The sequence below is a fragment of the Melozone crissalis genome, unplaced genomic scaffold (assembly GCF_028551555.1).
Source record: "Melozone crissalis strain CALT ecotype California unplaced genomic scaffold, PUWL_Pcris_2 ptg000050l_1, whole genome shotgun sequence".
NCBI lineage: Eukaryota > Metazoa > Chordata > Aves > Passeriformes > Passerellidae > Melozone > Melozone crissalis.
The window spans coordinates 1,586,147-1,599,674 of record NW_026535828.1 but is presented as its reverse complement, the minus strand read 5'-3'; positions in this window follow the sequence as shown (position 1 = coordinate 1,599,674).

Below are 13,528 nucleotides of genomic sequence, written 5' to 3'. Positions count from 1 at the left end.
TTTCGGCAGAAGGCGCACACCGCAGAGCACTGTGAGCGGCAGAATCGTCTTTGCGCGAAGAAGCAGCTTCTTCGTCTCCGGGAGCCGGAGAGAGCGGCAGCTTCGCAAAGGTGATGAAACAAGCTGTACAACACTGCGATTGTGTGCGCAGATTGCCAACTGAGAGAAAACAGTACCTGACCACTCTCCTGACTTTTCTATTCACATGAACATTCGATTGCAAGCTGTTTTGGACAACTTTCTTTCTCTTATTGCAAAACACTCGGCAGACCTCCGTGCAGCCTCTAGAACACGATGGGAGATGTTTTTTGTGCTGGCACAGTTTCTCCTTGCCAGACAGAGTGGAAAAGATTTTTACTAAGATGTAGAGGAGAAGAGAGGCTAAAAACGAAGGTACGGTGCTCTGCAGAGCTAAGCACCGCTCCCGGGCCTCTTTCGGCAGAAGACGCACACTGCAGAGCACTGTGAGCGGCAGAATCCTCTTTGCGCGAAAACGCAGCTTCTTCGTCTCCGGGAGCCGGAGAGAGCGGCAGCTTCGCAAAGGTGATGAAACAAGCTGTACAACACTGCGATTGTGTGCGCAGCTTGCCAAGTGAGAGAAAACAGTACCTGACCACTCTCCTGCCTTTTCTATTCACATGAACATTCGATTGCAAGCTGTTTTGGAGAACTTTCTTTCTCTTCTTGCAAAACACTCGGCAGACCTCCGTGCAGCCTCTAGAACACGATGGGAGATGTTTTCTGTGCTGGACCAGTTTCTCCTTGCCAGACAGAGTGGAAAAGCTTTTTGCTAAGATGTAGACGAGAAGAGACGCTAAAGACGAAGGTACGGTGCTCTGCAGAGCTAAGCACCGCTCCCGGACCTCTTTCGGCAGAAGGCGCACACCGCAGAGCACTGTGAGCGGCAGAATCCTCTTTGCGCGAAGAAGCAGCTTCTTCGTCTCCGGGAGCCGGAGAGAGCGGCAACTTCGCAAAGGTGATGAAACAAGCTGTACAACACTGCGATTGTGTGTGCTGCTTGCCAACTGAGAGAAAACAGTACCTGACACTCTCCTGCCTTTTCTAATCGCATGAACATTCGATTGCAAGCTGTTTTGGACAACTTTCTTTCTCTTCTTGCAAAACACTCGGCAGACCTCCGTGCAGCCTCTAGAACATGATGGGAGATGTTTTCTGTGCTGGCACAGTTTCTCCTTGCCAGACAGAGTGGAAAAGCTTTTTGCTAAGATGTAGACGAGAAGAGAGGCTAAAGAAGCAGGTATGGTGCTCTGCAGAGCTAAGCACAGCTCCCGGGCCTCTTTCGGCAGAAGGCGCACACCGCAGAGCACTGTGAGCGGCAGAATCGTCTTTGCGCGAAGAAGCAGCTTCTTCGTCTCCGGGAGCCGGAGAGAGCGGCAGCTTCGCAAAGGTGATGAAACAAGCTGTACAAGACTGCGATTGTGTGCGCAGCTTGCCAACTGAGAGAAAACAGTACCTGACCACTCTCCTGCCTTTTCTATTCACATGAACATTCGATTGCAAGCTGTTTTGGACAACTTTCTTTCTCTTCTTGCAAAACACTCGGCAGACCTCCGTGCAGCCTCTAGAACACGATGGGAGATGTTTTCTGTGCTGACACAGTATCTCCTTGCCAGACAGAGTGGAAAAGCTTTTTGCTGAGATGTAGACGAGAAGAGAGGCTAAAGACGAAGGTACGGTGCTCTGCAGAGCTAAGCACCGCTCCCGGACCTCTTTCGGCAGAAGGCGCACACCGCAGAGCACTGTGAGCGGCAGAATCGTCTTTGCGCGAAGAAGCAGCTTCTTCGTCTCCGGGAGCCGGAGAGAGCGGCAGCTTCGCAAAGGTGATGAAACAAGCTGTACAACACTGCGATTGTGTGCGCAGCTTGCCAACTGAGAGAAAACAGTACCTGACCACTCTCCTGCCTTTTCTATTCACATGAACATTCGATTGCAAGCTGTTTTGGACATCTTTCTTTCATTTCTTGCAAAACACTCGGCAGACCTCCGTGCAGCCTCTAGAACACGATGGGAGATGTTTTTTGTGCTGGCACAGTTTCTCCTTGCCAGACAGAGTGGAAAAGCTTTTTGCTGAAATGTAGACGAGAAGAGAAGCTAAAGACGAAGGTACGGTGCTCTGCAGAGCTAAGCACAGCTCCCGGGCGTCTTTCGGCAGAATTCGCACACCGCAGAGCAGTGTGAGCGGCAGAATCGTCTTTGCGCGAAGAAGCAGCTTCTTCGTCTCCGGGAGCCGGAGAGAGCGGCAGCTTCGCAAAGGTGATGAAACAAGCTGTACAACACTGCGATTGTGTGCGCAGCTTGCCAACTGAGAGAAAACAGTACCTGACCACTCTCCTGCCTTTTCTATTCACATGAACATTCGATTGCAAGCTGTTTTGGACAACTTTCTTTCTCTTCTTGCAAAACACTCGGAAGACGTCCGTGCAGCCTCTAGAACACGATGGGAGATGTTTTCTGTGCTGGCAAAGATTCTCCTTGCCAGACAGAGTGGAAAAGCTTTTTGCTGAGATGTAGACGAGAAGAGAGGCTAAAGACGAAGGTACGGTGCTCTGCAGAGCTAAGCACCGCTCCCGGACCTCTTTCGGCAGAAGGCGCACACCGCTGAGCACTGTGAGCGGCAGAATCGTCTTTGCGAGAAGAAGCAGCTTCTTCGTCTCCGGCAGCCGGAGAGAGCGGCAGCTTCGCAAAGGTGATGAAACAAGCTGTACAACACTGCGATTGTGTGCGCAGCTTGCCAACTGAGAGAAAACAGTACCTGACCACTCTCCTGCCTTTTCTATTCACATGAACATTCGATTGCAAGCTGTTTTGGACAACTTTCTTTCTCTTCTTGCAAAACACTCGGCAGACCTCCGTGCAGCCTCTAGAACACGTTGGGAGATGTTTTCTGTGCTGGCACAGTTTCTCCTTGCCAGACAGAGTGGAAAAGCTTTTTGCTAAGATGTAGACGAGAAGAGAGTCTAAAGAAGCAGGTACGGTGCTCTGCAGAGCTAAGCACCGCTCCCGGACCTCTTTCGGCAGAAGGCGCACACCGCAGAGCACTGTGAGCGGCAGAATCGTCTTTGCTCGAAGAAGCAGCTTCTTCGTCTCCGGGAACCGGAGAGAGCGGCAGCTTCGCAAAGGTGATGAAACAAGCTTTACAACACTGCGATTGTGTGCGCAGCTTGCCAACTGAGAGAAAACAGTACCTGACCACTCTCCTGCCTTTTCTATTCACATGAACATTCGATTGCAAGCTGTTTTGGACAACTTTCTTTCTCTTCTTGCAAAACACTCGGCAGACCTCCGTGCAGCCTCTAGAACACGATGGGAGATGTTTTCTGTGCTGGCACAGTTTCTCCTTGCCAGACAGAGTGGAAAAGCTTTTTGCTAAGATGTAGACGAGAAGAGAGGCTAAAGACGAAGGTACGGTGCTCTGCAGAGCTAAGCACCGCTACCGGACCTCTTTCGGCAGAAGGCGCACACCGCAGAGCACTGTGAGCGGCAGAATCGTCTTTGCGCGAAGAAGCAGCTTCTTCGTCTCCGGGAGCCGGAGAGAGCGGCAGCTTCGCAAAGGTGATGAAACAAGCTGTTCAACACTGCGATTGTGGGCGCAGCTTGCCAACTGAGAGAAAACAGTACCTGACCACTCTCCTGCCTTTTCTATTCACATGAACATTCGATTGCAAGCTGTTTTGGACAACTTTCTTTCTCTTCTTGCAAAACACTCGGCAGACCTCCGTGCAGCCTCTAGAACACGATGGGAGATGTTTTTTGTGCTGGCACAGTTTCTCCTTCCAGACAGAGTGGAAAAGCTTTTTGCTAAGATGTAGAGGAGAAGAGAGGATAAAAATGAAGGTACAATGCTCTGCAGAGCTAAGCACCGCTCCCGGGTCTCTTTCGGCAGAAGACGCACACTGCAGAGCACTGTGAGCGGCAGAATCCTCTTTGCGCGAAAACGCAGCTTCTTCGTCTCCGGGAGCCGGAGAGAGCGGCAGCTTCGCAAAGGTGATGAAACAAGCTGTACAACACTGCGATTGTGTGCGCAGCTTGCCAACTGAGAGAAAACAGTACCTGACCACTCTCCTGCCTTTTCAATTCACATGAACATTCGATTGCAAGCTGTTTTGGACAACTTTCTTTCTCTTCTTGCAAAACACTCGGCAGCTCTCCGTGCAGCCTCTAGAACACGATGGGAGATGTTTTCTGTGCTGGCACAGTTTCTCCTTGCCAGACAGAGTGGAAAAGCTTTTTGCTAAGATGTAGACGAGAAGAGAGGCTAAAGACGAAGGTACGGTGCTCTGCAGAGCTACGCACCGCTCCCGGACCTCTTTCGGCAGAAGGCGCACACCGCAGAGCACTGTGAGCGGCAGAATCCTCTTTGCGCGAAGAAGCAGCTTCTTCGTCTCCGGGAGCCGGAGAGAGCGGCAGCTTCGCAAAGGTGATGAAACAAGCTGTACAACACTGCGATTGTGGGCGCAGCTTGCCAACTGAGAGAAAACAGTACCTGACCACTCTCCTGCCTTTTCTATTCACATGAACATTCGATTGCAAGCTGTTTTGGACAACTTTCTTTCATTTCTTGCAAAACACTCGGCAGACCTCCGTGCAGCCTCTAGAACACGATGGGAGATGTTTTTTGTGCTGGCACAGTTTCTCCTTGCCAGACAGAGTGGAAAAGCTTTTTGCTAAGATGTAGATGAGAAGAGAGGCTAAAAACGAAGGTACGGTGCTCTGCAGAGCTAAGCACCGCTCCCGGGCCTCTTTCGGCAGAAGACGCACACTGCAGAGCACTGTGAGCGGCAGAATCGTCTTTGCGCGAAGAAGCAGCTTCTTCGTCTCCGGGAGCCGGAGAGAGCGGCAGCTTCGCAAAGGTGATGAAACAAGCTGTACAACACTGCGATTGTGTGCGCAGCTTGCCAACTGAGAGAAAACAGTACCTGACCACTCTCCTGCCTTTTCTATTCACATGAACATTCGATTGCAAGCTGTTTTGGACAACTTTCTTTCTCTTCTTGCAAAACACTCGGCAGACCTCCGTGCAGCCTCTAGAACACGATGGGAGATGTTTTCTGTGCTGGCACAGTTTCTCCTTGCCAGACAGAGTGGAAAAGCTTTTTGCTAAGATGTAGACGAGAAGAGAGGCTAAAGACGAAGGTACGGTGCTCTGCAGAGCTAAGCACCGCTCCCGGACCTCTTTCGGCAGAAGGCGCACACCGCAGATCACTGTGAGCGGCAGAATCCTCTTTGCGCGAAGAAGCAGCTTCTTCGTCTCCGGGAGCCGGAGAGAGCGGCAGCTTCGCAAAGGTGATGAAACAAGCTGTACAACACTGCGATTGTGTGCGCAGCTTGCCAACTGAGAGAAAACAGTACCTGACCACTCTCCTGCCTTTTCTATTCACATGAACATTCGATTGGAAGCTCTTTTGGACAACTTTCTTTCTCTTCTTGCAAAACACTCGGCAAACGTCCGTGCAGCCTCTAGAACACGATGGGAGATGTTTTCTGTGCTGGCACAGTTTCTCCTTGCCAGACAGAGTGGAAAAGCTTTTTGCTGAGATGTAGACAAGAGCAGACGCTAAAGACGAAGGTACGGTGCTCTGCAGAGCTAAGCACCGCTCCCGGACCTCTTTCGGCAGAAGGCGCACACCGCAGAGCACTGTGAGCGGCAGAATCGTCTTTGCGCGAAGAAGCAGCTTCTTCGTCTCCGGCAGCCGGAGAGAGCGGCAGCTTCGCAAAGGTGATGAAACAAGCTGTACAAAACTGCGATTGTGTGCGCAGCTTGCCAAGTGAGAGAAAACAGTACCTGACACTCTCCTGCCTTTTCTAATCGCATGAACATTCGATTGCAAGCTGTTTTGGACAACTTTCTTTCTCTTCTTGCAAAACACTCGGCAGACCTCCGTGCAGCCTCTAGAACACGATGGGAGGTGTTTTTTGTGCTGGCACAGTTTCTCCTTGCCAGACAGAGTGGAAAAGCTTTTTGCTAAGATGTAGACGAGAAGAGAGGCTAAAGAAGCAGGTATGGTGCTCTGCAGAGCTAAGCACAGCTCCCGGGGCTCTTTCGGCAGAAGGCGCACACCGCAGAGCACTGTGAGCGGCAGAATCCTCTTTGCGCGAAGAAGCAGCTTCTTCGTCTCCGGGAGCCGGAGAGAGCGGCAGCTTCGCAAAGGTGATGAAACAAGCTGTACAACACTGCGATTGTGTGCGCAGCTTGCCAACTGAGAGAAAACAGTACCTGACCACTCTCCTGCCTTTTCTATTCACATGAACATTCGATTGCAAGCTGTTTTGGACAACTTTCTTTCATTTCTTGCAAAACACTCGGCAGACCTCCGTGCAACCTCTAGAACACGATGGGAGATGTTTTTTGTGCTGGCACAGTTTCTCCTTGCCAGACAGAGTGGAAAAGCTTTTTGCTGAAATGTAGACGAGAAGAGAGGCTAAAGACGAAGGTACGGCGCTCTGCAGAGCTAAGCACAGCTCCCGGACCTCTTTCGGAAGAAGTCGCACACTGCAGAGCACTGTGAGCGGCAGAATCGTCTTTGCGCGAAGAAGCAGCTTCTTCGTCTCCGGGAGCCGGAGAGAGCGGCAGCTTCGCAAAGGTGATGAAACAAGCTGTACAACACTGCGATTGTGGGCGCAGCTTGCCAACTGAGAGAAAACAGTACCTGACCACTCTCCTGCCTTTTCTATTCACATGAACATTCGATTGCAAGCTGTTTTGGACAACTTTCTTTCTCTTCTTGCAAAACACTCGGCAGACCTCTGTGCAGCCTCTAGAACACGATGGGAGATGTTTTCTGTGCTGGCACAGTTTCTCCTTGCCAGACAGAGTGGAAAAGCTTTTTGCTAAGATGTAGACGAGAAGAGAGGCTAAAGACGAAGGTACGGTGCTCTGCAGAGCTAAGCACCGCTCCCGGACCTCTTTCGGCAGAAGGCGCACACCGCAGAGCACTGTGAGCGGCAGAATCGTCTTTGCGCGAAGAAGCAGCTTCTTCGTCTCCGGGAGCCGGAGAGAGCGGCAACTTCGCAAAGGTGATTAAACAAGCTTTACAACACTGCGATTGTGTGCGCAGTTTGCCAACTGAGAGAAAACAGTACCTGACCACTCTCCTGCCTTTTCTATTCACATGAACATTCGATTGCAAGCTGTTTTGGACAACTTTCTTTCTCTTCTTGCAAAACACTCGGCAAACGTCCGTGCAGCCTCTAGAACACGATGGGAGATGTTTTCTGTGCTGGCACAGTTTCTCCTTGCCAGACAGAGTGGAAAAGCTTTTTGCTAAGATGTAGACGAGAAGAGAGGCTAAAGACGAAGGTACGGTGCTCTGCAGAGCTAAGCACCGCTCCCGGACCTCTTTCGGCAGAAGGCGCACACCGCAGAGCACTGTGAGCGGCAGAATCCTCTTTGCGCGAAGAAGCAGCTTCTTCGTCTCCGGGAGCCGGAGAGAGCGGCAGCTTCGCAAAGGTGATGAAACAAGCTGTACAACACTGCGATTGTGGGCGCAGCTTGCCAACTGAGAGAAAACAGTACCTGACCACTCTCCTGCCTTTTCTATTCACATGAACATTCGATTGCAAGCTGTTTTGGACAACTTTCTTTCATTTCTTGCAAAACACTCAGCAGACCTCCGTGCAGCCTCTAGAACACGATGGGAGATGTTTTTTGTGCTGGCAGAGTTTCTCCTTGCCAGACAGAGTGGAAAAGCTTTTTGCTGAAATGTAGACGAGAAGAGAGGCTAAAGACGAAGGTACGGTGCTCTGCAGAGCTAAGCACAGCTCCCGGACCTCTTTCGGAAGAAGTCGCACACCGCAGAGCACTGTGAGCGGCAGAATCGTCTTTGCGCGAAGAAGCAGCTTCTTCGTCTCCGGGAGCCGGAGAGAGCGGCAGCTTCGCAAAGGTGATGAAACAAGCTGTACAACACTGCGATTGTGTGCGCAGCTTGCCAAGTGAGAGAAAACAGTACCTGACCACACTCCTGCCTTTTCTATTCACATGAACATTCGATTGCAAGCTGTTTTGGACAACTTTCTTTCTCTTCTTGCAAAACACTCGGCAGACCTCCGTGCAGCCTCTAGAACACGATGGGAGATGTTTTCTGTGCTGGCAAAGTTTCTCCTTGCCAGACAGAGTGGAAAAGCTTTTTGCTAAGATGTAGACGAGAAGAGAGGCTAAAGACGAAGGTACGGTGCTCTGCAGAGCTAAGCACCGCTCCCGGACCTCTTTCGGCAGAAGGCGCACACCGCAGAGCACTGTGAGCGGCAGAATCGTCTTTGCGCGAAGAAGCAGCTTCTTCGTCTCCAGGAGCCGGAGAGAGCGGCAGCTTCGCAAAGGTGATGAAACAAGCTGTACAACACTGCGATTGTGTGCGCAGCTTGCCAACTGAGAGAAAACAGTACCTGACCACTCTCCTGCCTTTTCTATTCACATGAAAATTCGATTGCAAGCTGTTTTGGACAACTTTCTTTCTCTTCTTGCAAAACACTCGGCAGACCTCCGTGCAGCCTCTAGAACACGATGGGAGATGTTTTTTGTGCTGGCACAGTTTCTCCTTGCCAGACAGAGTGGAAAAGCTTTTTGCTAAGATGTAGACGAGAAGAGAGGCTAAAAACGAAGGTACGGTGCTCTGCAGAGCTAAGCACCGCTCCCGGGCCTCTTTCGGCAGAAGACGCACACTGCAGAGCACTGTGAGCGGCAGAATCGTCTTTGCGCGAAGAAGCAGCTTCTTCATCTCCGGGAGCCGGAGAGAGCGGCAGCTTCGCAAATGTGATGAAACAAGCTGTACAACACTGCGATTGTGTGCGCAGCTTGCCAACTGAGAGAAAACAGTACCTGACCACTCTCCTGCCTTTTCTATTCACATGAACATTCGATTGCAAGCTGTTTTGGAGAACTTTCTTTCTCTTCTTGCAAAACACTCGGCAGACCTCCGTGCAGCCTCTAGAACACGATGGGAGGTGTTTTTTGTGCTGGCACAGTTTCTCCTTGCCAGACAGAGTGGAAAAGCTTTTTGCTAAGATGTAGACGAGAAGAGAGGCTAAAGAAGCAGGTATGGTGCTCTGCAGAGCTAAGCACAGCTCCCGGGGCTCTTTCGGCAGAAGGCGCACACCGCAGAGCACTGTGAGCGGCAGAATCCTCTTTGCGCGAAGAAGCAGCTTCTTCGTCTCCGGGAGCCGGAGAGAGCGGCAGCTTCGCAAAGGTGATGAAACAAGCTGTACAACACTGCGATTGTGTGCGCAGCTTGCCAACTGAGAGAAAACAGTACCTGACCACTCTCCTGCCTTTTCTATTCACATGAACATTCGATTGCAAGCTGTTTTGGACAACTTTCTTTCATTTCTTGCAAAACACTCGGCAGACCTCCGTGCAACCTCTAGAACACGATGGGAGATGTTTTTTGTGCTGGCACAGTTTCTCCTTGCCAGACAGAGTGGAAAAGCTTTTTGCTGAAATGTAGACGAGAAGAGAGGCTAAAGACGAAGGTACGGCGCTCTGCAGAGCTAAGCACAGCTCCCGGACCTCTTTCGGAAGAAGTCGCACACTGCAGAGCACTGTGAGCGGCAGAATCGTCTTTGCGCGAAGAAGCAGCTTCTTCGTCTCCGGGAGCCGGAGAGAGCGGCAGCTTCGCAAAGGTGATGAAACAAGCTGTACAACACTGCGATTGTGGGCGCAGCTTGCCAACTGAGAGAAAACAGTACCTGACCACTCTCCTGCCTTTTCTATTCACATGAACATTCGATTGCAAGCTGTTTTGGACAACTTTCTTTCTCTTCTTGCAAAACACTCGGCAGACCTCTGTGCAGCCTCTAGAACACGATGGGAGATGTTTTCTGTGCTGGCACAGTTTCTCCTTGCCAGACAGAGTGGAAAAGCTTTTTGCTAAGATGTAGACGAGAAGAGAGGCTAAAGACGAAGGTACGGTGCTCTGCAGAGCTAAGCACCGCTCCCGGACCTCTTTCGGCAGAAGGCGCACACCGCAGAGCACTGTGAGCGGCAGAATCGTCTTTGCGCGAAGAAGCAGCTTCTTCGTCTCCGGGAGCCGGAGAGAGCGGCAACTTCGCAAAGGTGATTAAACAAGCTTTACAACACTGCGATTGTGTGCGCAGTTTGCCAACTGAGAGAAAACAGTACCTGACCACTCTCCTGCCTTTTCTATTCACATGAACATTCGATTGCAAGCTGTTTTGGACAACTTTCTTTCTCTTCTTGCAAAACACTCGGCAAACGTCCGTGCAGCCTCTAGAACACGATGGGAGATGTTTTCTGTGCTGGCACAGTTTCTCCTTGCCAGACAGAGTGGAAAAGCTTTTTGCTAAGATGTAGACGAGAAGAGAGGCTAAAGACGAAGGTACGGTGCTCTGCAGAGCTAAGCACCGCTCCCGGACCTCTTTCGGCAGAAGGCGCACACCGCAGAGCACTGTGAGCGGCAGAATCCTCTTTGCGCGAAGAAGCAGCTTCTTCGTCTCCGGGAGCCGGAGAGAGCGGCAGCTTCGCAAAGGTGATGAAACAAGCTGTACAACACTGCGATTGTGGGCGCAGCTTGCCAACTGAGAGAAAACAGTACCTGACCACTCTCCTGCCTTTTCTATTCACATGAACATTCGATTGCAAGCTGTTTTGGACAACTTTCTTTCATTTCTTGCAAAACACTCAGCAGACCTCCGTGCAGCCTCTAGAACACGATGGGAGATGTTTTTTGTGCTGGCAGAGTTTCTCCTTGCCAGACAGAGTGGAAAAGCTTTTTGCTGAAATGTAGACGAGAAGAGAGGCTAAAGACGAAGGTACGGTGCTCTGCAGAGCTAAGCACAGCTCCCGGACCTCTTTCGGAAGAAGTCGCACACCGCAGAGCACTGTGAGCGGCAGAATCGTCTTTGCGCGAAGAAGCAGCTTCTTCGTCTCCGGGAGCCGGAGAGAGCGGCAGCTTCGCAAAGGTGATGAAACAAGCTGTACAACACTGCGATTGTGTGCGCAGCTTGCCAAGTGAGAGAAAACAGTACCTGACCACACTCCTGCCTTTTCTATTCACATGAACATTCGATTGCAAGCTGTTTTGGACAACTTTCTTTCTCTTCTTGCAAAACACTCGGCAGACCTCCGTGCAGCCTCTAGAACACGATGGGAGATGTTTTCTGTGCTGGCAAAGTTTCTCCTTGCCAGACAGAGTGGAAAAGCTTTTTGCTAAGATGTAGACGAGAAGAGAGGCTAAAGACGAAGGTACGGTGCTCTGCAGAGCTAAGCACCGCTCCCGGACCTCTTTCGGCAGAAGGCGCACACCGCAGAGCACTGTGAGCGGCAGAATCGTCTTTGCGCGAAGAAGCAGCTTCTTCGTCTCCGGGAGCCGGAGAGAGCGGCAGCTTCGCAAAGGTGATGAAACAAGCTGTACAACACTGCGATTGTGTGCGCAGCTTGCCAACTGAGAGAAAACAGTACCTGACCACTCTCCTGCCTTTTCTATTCACATGAAAATTCGATTGCAAGCTGTTTTGGACAACTTTCTTTCTCTTCTTGCAAAACACTCGGCAGACCTCCGTGCAGCCTCTAGAACACGATGGGAGATGTTTTTTGTGCTGGCACAGTTTCTCCTTGCCAGACAGAGTGGAAAAGCTTTTTGCTAAGATGTAGACGAGAAGAGAGGCTAAAAACGAAGGTACGGTGCTCTGCAGAGCTAAGCACCGCTCCCGGGCCTCTTTCGGCAGAAGACGCACACTGCAGAGCACTGTGAGCGGCAGAATCGTCTTTGCGCGAAGAAGCAGCTTCTTCATCTCCGGGAGCCGGAGAGAGCGGCAGCTTCGCAAATGTGATGAAACAAGCTGTACAACACTGCGATTGTGTGCGCAGCTTGCCAACTGAGAGAAAACAGTACCTGACCACTCTCCTGCCTTTTCTATTCACATGAACATTCGATTGCAAGCTGTTTTGGAGAACTTTCTTTCTCTTCTTGCAAAACACTCGGCAGACCTCCGTGCAGCCTCTAGAACACGATGGGAGATGTTTTCTGTGCTGGCACAGTTTCTCCATGCCAGACAGAGTGGAAAAGCTTTTTGCTAAGATGTAGACGAGAAGAGAGGCTAAAGAGGAAGGTACGGTGCTCTGCAGAGCTAAGCACCGCTCCCGGACCTCTTTCGGCAGAAGGCGCACACCGCAGAGCACTGTGAGCGGCAGCATCGTCTTTGCGCGAAGAAGCAGCTTCTTCGTCTCCGGAAGCCGGAGAGAGCGGCAGCTTCGCAAAGGTGATGAAACAAGCAGTATAACACTGCGATTGTGTGCGCAGCTTGCCAACTGAGAGAAAACAGTACCTGACCACTCTCCTGCCTTTTCTATTCACATGAACATTCGATTGCAAGCTGTTTTGGACAACTTTCTTTCTCTTCTTGCAAAACACTCGGCAAACCTCCGTGCAGCCTCTAGAACACGATGGGAGATGTTTTCTGTGCTGGCACAGTTTCTCCTTGCCAGACAGAGTGGAAAAGATTTTTGCTGAGATGTAGACAAGAAGAGAGGCTAAAGACGAAGCTACGGTGCTCTGCAGAGCTAAGCACCGCTCCCGGACCTCTTTCGGCAGAAGGCGCACACCGCAGAGCACTGTGAGCGGCAGAATCGTCTTTGCGCGAAGAAGCAGCTTCTTCGTCTCCGGCAGCCGGAGAGAGCGGCAGCTTCGCAAAGGTGATGAAACAAGCTGTACAACACTGCGATTGTGTGCGCTGCTTGCCAACTGAGAGAAAACAGTACCTGACACTCTCCTGTCTTTTCTAATCGCATGAACATTCGATTGCAAGCTGTTTTGGACAACTTTCTTTCTCTTCTTGCAAAACACGCGGCAGACCTCCGTGCAGCCTCTAGAACACGATGGGAGATGTTTTCTGTGCTGGCACAGTTTCTCCTTGCCAGACAGAGTGGAAAAGCTTTTTGCTAAGATGTAGACGAGAAGAGAGGCTAAAGACGAAGGTACGGTGCTCTGCAGAGCTAAGCACCGCTCCCGGACCTCTTTCGGCAGAAGGCGCACACCGCAGAGCACTGTGAGCGGCAGAATCGTCTTTGCGCGAAGAAGCAGCTTCTTCGTCTCCGGGAGCCGGAGAGAGCGGCAACTTCGCAAAGGTGATGAAACAAGCTGTACAACACTGCGATTGTGTGCGCAGCTTGCCAACTGAGAGAAAACAGTACCTGACCACTCTCCTGCCATTTCTATTCACATGAACATTCGATTGCAAGCTGTTTTGGACAACTTTCTTTCTCTTCTTGCAAAACACTCGGCAAACCTCCGTGCAGCCTCTAGAACACGATGGGAGATGTTTTCTGTGCTGGCACAGTTTCTCCTTGCCAGACAGAGTGGAAAAGATTTTTGCTGAGATGTAGACGAGAAGAGAGGCTAAAGACGAAGGTACGGTGCTCTGCAGAGCTAAGCACCGCTCCCGGACCTCTTTTGGCAGAAGGCGCACACCGCAGAGCACTGTGAGCGGCAGAATCCTCTTTGCGCGAAGAAGCAGCTTCTTCGTCTCCGGGAGCCGGAGAGAGCGGCAGCTTCGCAAA